The sequence below is a fragment of the Helianthus annuus genome, chromosome 4, assembly GCF_002127325.2.
Source record: "Helianthus annuus cultivar XRQ/B chromosome 4, HanXRQr2.0-SUNRISE, whole genome shotgun sequence".
Taxonomy (NCBI): domain Eukaryota; kingdom Viridiplantae; phylum Streptophyta; class Magnoliopsida; order Asterales; family Asteraceae; genus Helianthus; species Helianthus annuus.
The window spans coordinates 136432765-136439673 of record NC_035436.2 but is presented as its reverse complement, the minus strand read 5'-3'; positions in this window follow the sequence as shown (position 1 = coordinate 136439673).

Genomic DNA, 6909 nt, shown 5'->3' with positions numbered 1-6909 from the left:
CTATTACTATTATTGATGTTGAATAATATCTACAAGTGATTTCTAAATTTGTTAAATGTTAAAAATTGTGAAATTTACTTTTGGGTAGAGATTTGTGCAGATCCCCGTGTCTAAGCCTAAGCAGAGTTTGAACCAGGATACGATCTTAGAACGAGTGCTATGTCAGATTGCGATCCCGGAGCAACATAAGGGGGAGTCTGTTAGCAAAGGGGAGTTTGAAGTTTAAAAAGAGCCAGACTCAGATTCTGGAACAAAGCTCGAGATAGAAGCTGCTGATGCTGATAAACATAAGGAATCAAGAGACCTGATAAAGAGAATTGGAGAGAGTATAAAGCCAGGTTGAGATTCTGATAGAAGAAAGAGAGAGATTGATAAGGATGCTTACAGAGAAAGATACTTTGGAAAGAGCGAGAAGACTGATCAAGACTGAAGACTCAATACACTGAAGACTTGTCAACATCCAAGGGGGAGTCTGTTGGTGCATATGTCTGTTGACTTCGTCTTGTATCGAGTCGTGTATCTAGATAGGACAGACCGGAGCTCGGTAGTCAAGAAAATAGGAGATTAATGATGTCAGTCTAGGTCGCACGAACTGGCTGGTCCAGTTCGTACGAACTGACCAGGTCACACGACCTGGCAGGACTAGTTCATGCGATCTGGAGATTACTATAAATAGGAGTGTCCAGTTCTTCATTTGTAACATTCTGATTCCGGAGACGAAGTGCTGCCGAAGTGTCGAACGATCTGTAATCAGTTTCAAGTCAATCTAAACGACAGTTAAAGTGATTCTTAGTGTTAAACAAGCTGCAATCATGTGCGAATCATTGAATTTCGCCTCTGGTTTGGATTAGAACTCTTCTGACCGACTCATTAGGTCGATTCTTCGATCCTACACATGTCACAACAAATGGTATGTCAGCTATGGGGTTAGATGATAACATGATCAATTTGCGTAAGTAGGATGATGAAAATAGTAACCATTAGTCACTTAGTGACCAAGGTGCAAAAGATATAGATCTATTGAGTTTGAGACACGCTCCACTCCTGGTTGGTATACCCTTAGGAGTGCTTTTGTGATCCCAATGATGTCAAAGGTGTCTTGGTTTGGTTACTTACTTATGGCACATATGTCAGGGTGCTAGCTACACACTGATAGATCCTTAAACCCCATGAATGCTAATAACATACTGAGATTTCATTACTGGATTACAAACATGACATTTTATACGAAAACAATAACTACACGAACTCGCCTACTTTTGTGAACTTTTAAAATTACATGTATTTCAGGACACTAGACTTGAGCCTGTGATAGACCACAGGAAATGGGAATGACAGGACAACGAATGCCTTTGGAGGATTTGTCTTTTATATCCCAACCTCGTATAAGTATATAGGGGACAAAACCTCAACATGCTTTTATGACGAAAACAATCTTTTGTTCGAAGTGTAACGTAACTCAATAACTATATTTTGGATAAGATTGTGAACTTGTTTGGAGCTTGGAATCTCCTTTTGGGAATTTGTAAACTTTTGTTACAAATCAATACATATGGCATCGTTGTCGACTTATATGTGTTTACACGATTGGATGCAATGATTACCTTTCATAAGTCACATGCAATACGCTTCCGTTATCAGTAGGGTGTGACATTTATGTCCTATCAAGATCAAAGAGTATGTGTGTGAAATGTGGAATAGGAGTGGGTGAATTGGGATGGTGAGAATAGGGAGCTAAGGGTCTCTATTTATAGGCTGGATGTCACACCCTAGCTTTTGTGGAAGCGTGGGTTTATTTGGTGTGACTTCTTAATACCATAGCTTAATCACAACAAAGCTATATGAAAGTAAAACCATGATGATCATCCATTAATTCAAGTTTTAAAAATAAAATATGACAACATTGTTTTCAAAAGTCGACACATGCAACGGGATTACAACACAACATAATAAAAATCTTGTTCATACGACACAATCATAAGACATGAATTAAAAACACAATTTAAGACTTATGACTCGTCCAGGCAAAAGTCACAATCCCTAAACTCAGATGACATCATTTCTCCTACGCAGCTTGACGACATAGCATACCTTGCCAGATCCCTAATTTCCTGAAATACATGTAATTTGAAAAATCAACGAAAGTTGAGCGAGTTCATGTAAAACTGAGTATGAATAAACCTTTAAAGTATGTATAAAAGTCCCTGGTATGTAGCAATAAGGAAAAAAAAAAAGAGATCACCAATGGGTTGCAAAGCCACTGGTATGTGTGAGAAAGTGCAGGGAAGCTCAAACCTAGCAAATTTGTATCGGGCTTCCGGTTGTAAGACACAGTCACCTCTATGGGCCTCCTCGGCCTCACGGGTGTGGGCTCGCTACACCCAAATAGATCTATCACTCTTGTGTCCCTCGATCGTAACAAAGAGGATTAATGGTCTCGAGTGTTGTACCCACCCCTCACATGATCTAGTAGTATAAACCCTCCCTACGCTAACCATACCATGTAATAAAAGTTGTAATAGTTGTCGCATGTATTTCATCCCCGAAGTATAAAACTGAAAACAGTAAAGAGAAAAAAGGGGACATGAACTCACAGAAGTGCGTCTCGAAATAGTCGGTCCCAAATCAACCTGCTGCGTGACGACCTACACGTACTAACTTCTATTAGACGGACGGCCGTGCCTTGGCTTAAGGTTTAACGTTTTTGGGAAATAGTTAGACAACTATTTCGTATTTACACTTCTTAATTATTAAATAAGTATATTCCTTCCCAAGGATGGGGGTATTAATACATGTGTGTTTTATAATTCCGAAAATATATTTTTAAGTCTCACTTGAAAAATATATTTTTAATTACTTTGTCTAAAATGTTTTAATCCCAAAATATATATATTTTCCCAAAAATATTATGTTTTATTTCATAGGTTTTTCCAAAATAATATTTTACCAAAAATATTCTAAATAGAGTATTTTTCCGAAAAATACATAACTTACATTTTTAAAGTTCGCGTTGTACTACGATACTTGTATAACTTAAATATTTATTTTGTGAGAGCGTTGATATTATTTTGGGAGTCGTAATTTCATGGTATTTCAAGTTATATTATTTTACCCTAAAAATAATATATCTAGTTCACAAAATACTCACATAATCACACAAGCGTCTTATTATAAAACATATATATATATATATTCTAAATATTTATTTAACAAGTTTTATTGACGAAAATCCACCTCCGGTACTTTGTAATTTTTGTAATAAAAATCATGGCGAAGTTTATTTTTGAAAATCAAGTTAAAAATAGATTGTAAATATTTGTTAGAAAAATATTTCTAAGTGTAATATTTCTGGAAAAATTTCGCCAGAGTTTCCTCTGTAACCGGAGGTGTCCATGCTTTTAGCATATCATTTTCTTTTTGTTAAAACCAACCAAACAATTTACCAATCAACAACATACAATATTTATTCAGCAAACTTGACAAAAGTAAGACTAAATCATAAACTCATGAACTTGAAGGTTTTGTAAAAATATGTAGTAAATCACCGACACATTTAGTGGGTCTTGTTATCTTTAAAAACACGTTTAGTTTCTTGTAAACTTTATTTTCAAAGAACTTGAAGTTTCACAACTTCTTGTCATAATTTACAAATATACTTTCTTGTTAAATTTCTTGTTTCACAAGTGTTTACACACTTGTTTATTTACTAAAAATGCTTCTAGTTCATAAAATATCTGGGTTCTAACAAAACTAGTATCTTCCGAAAAACCACTTGTAGATCTTTAGATCCACAAGTTTACAACTTCATTTTACAAGAAAAATTATGTTTATTCAAGTTTCAAGTTCATGGTGGATGGTTTCATCATCTTTCATATTTCTAACACTAACATACTACTAGTTCATGTCTTTGAATATGATCTAATATGTCTAGATGATGATCCATCCTACTTTTAGTAACAAACAACATCAAATAATCACAACTATACAAGATTTACATGATTTACACACATATCTTCTCTTTATCCACCTTATTCATCTTAGGTTCAAGACTTTAAGTTATGTTCATTAGTGTTTCTTAATTTTTAACCATTAAATCAACTATTAACCACCATAAACAAGATCAAGATGATGATTAGAAACACTTACTACTAGCACAAGGCTAGGGAAGAAACAAGGTGTAAATGTGGTGGATAAAAGAAATCTAGAGTGGTTCTTGAACTTTCGAGAGCACCCGGCTTGTTTGTAGGATCTCTTGCTTCTATGGATGTATGAGAAATACTTGAACAATGGTTGAAAATGGTGGTGATATGGTGAGGGGGTGGCGGCCGTAAGGTGGTTATGGAGGAAGAGAGAGTTTTGTTGGGTGTGAGTGTTAGATGAAAGAGATTGATTATCTCTTGATCAAATTTATAAACCAAGTCTTCATATTACCCAACATGTATTATGTTCCATAACTCCCAACATCTTGAAATAAAATAATCAAAGGAGGACAAGGGATGGGTCACCCCTTGTGACCGTCATTTTGAGGGGGGGGTATGGGTTGGGGTGTAATGATATAGTTACAAATTTGTTGGAACCTAAAGGTTCTAGTTAGTATGTTAAGTGTGTTCATTAATATAAAGGGTGTTGGGATGTTCGGGGACCCTAACTAGCTCAGAAAAGTGGAAACAATGTTTTTGGCAATATTTTTATGTTCCGGGTAAAGTCCTGTTGTTCGGTTGGATATTGATCTGTTAAAGTGCTAAGTAAAACTATAAAGTGTCGTTTATATTATTTTTAGTAACACATTAAATTCCCGGCACTTTGGAAAGTGCCTAGGACTATTTTACCAAGTTTTTGCACTTTACTAGTTATGTTAAAAGCTGAATTTTTGTATGTAGTTCAGAATTTTGTAATTTAAAGTGTGTTGTAGGCACTTCCGGTCACTATAACTATCACCTAGTGATGCAGTTTTATGATCCTCACATCCCTACACTCCCTACTAGTGTAGTAATCTATTCCCGGCTCATACTGGCCTTAGAAACAATGTCTGTCTAGTGCTGGCAATGTCAGCATGTTTACTGGGTTACCCGCTCACTGTGCTAACTGTGCCTTTGTGCATCAAGTTTGTCACTAACGTTTTGTGTGTAATAAATGGAGTGACAGTAATAAAGTATGATGCATGAGTATGTATGTATCAGAAAACAGAAAGCAGTTTATTCATAATTGTAATTAATCACAGTAATTAAGCACTAATTAAATATTAATTAATTTGTACGGATACCTGGATTCGTGAGGGTTGTCACACTGGAGTGGAGCAGCTGAGCACAATCGTGCTTAAGGTGGCACGATGGTGCCTTTTGCCAAGCCCCGACATTGGCTTGTCATTCTTCAATACATACTGTTGTGAATCATTTATGAGCATGGCCGTGCATGGGTAGGCATGATCGTGCTTGGACCTGTGTCCCGACAAGGCTTGAACAGATGGCATTCTTGTCGTTACGCGCCTGCAAAAGCATGCCTGACACGACGTGCATTGTGAGCAGTAACATTGTCGGAGGTCACATCAACCTCATTAATCCATATCTAAAAAAGATGTTTTCAAATTTCAAATGCCCTCACACCACCTGCGAAATTGCACCCGCAACAAAGAATGGGAAATAAACACACCCGTCAAAGGCGGGTCTCAACCCGCTCAAAGACTGTTTGCCAGTCAAAGTATATCTGTGTACCATAAGCGAGTCATCACCCTAAAGCACCATCCGCAGAAAAAAAGAAAAAAAACACATAACTAGTCTAGAATTCCACCTGCTCACTCGCAAGCACGAGAGACACATTGGACTGGGGGGATTTGAAGGGATACAATCCTGGACCCCCCGCAGGCATAGGACTATAGCTATAACAACCAACTAGTTTTTACAAGTCAACTGCGAGCGCGTCACGACGTCATCACGGAGGAGACACAAAGTATAAGGTGAAAGTGACTTGCAGCCAATCACCGCTCTCCAGGTACTGTACTAAAAGATCCCCACGTGCTCCATCATGCAGGGGATAAAAGGTAGAAACTAAAGCGATGTGTGGCCAATCACAAGATGCCCATCCACCTATCCTTAAAATCCACTAACGGTTATGGGCAAACGAGACATGAAGTACAACAAGAAAGCATCGTGTGGCCAATTAGGGCGCGAAGATATACTCCTACCTCTGCGAGCACTATCTGCGACATACCACACTTCTCCAAAGTTTAAGGATCTTACATCCTACTCTCTGTACTCTCACTCTCTTTAGAAAGAACAATACTTATTCTCATGACAAAGGGTGGTTACGAGAACAACCTCCCACCTCTCATTCTCCTAAAGAGCTCACGGTGTTTACAAGTTTTACTACTTGGATTTGAGCTTGTGAGGATCAGAAGATATTACCCCCGGTTGAGCATTACGTCTAATCCCCTACAGTTTAGACTCGTGTTTCTTTAGGGCTCATTGTTGTTCGTTAAAGGAGCCTAATTTTATAGAGTTGTTAACTACTAGAAACAAATATGGAATTTTTGTTGGATACCAAATTTGATAAAGAAGTGTACATTATTATGTTTCGAATTGATAACTATTGTTATTAGATCTGATGATTCGGATTTCATGGTTTTACAATCCTGCTAACGATTTGGAACATGCCTTATAAGCGAGTTCTTCTTGTTATTTTTTGTGTAAATTTGTAATAGGCATTTATGCATATTTAGTAACAAATTGTCGAAATTGAACCGTTTTGGCCTCGGCGAAGTTAGGAAAATTTTCATAAGGTGTTATTTTTAATAATCCGGAGTCAAATTTTTAGGTTCGAATCATGTCGAATTTAGGTTAAACAACTGAAATAAACTAACTGGACATGGGCTCATAATGGTTATTGGGTTAACATTTTAAAAAGAAAACATGG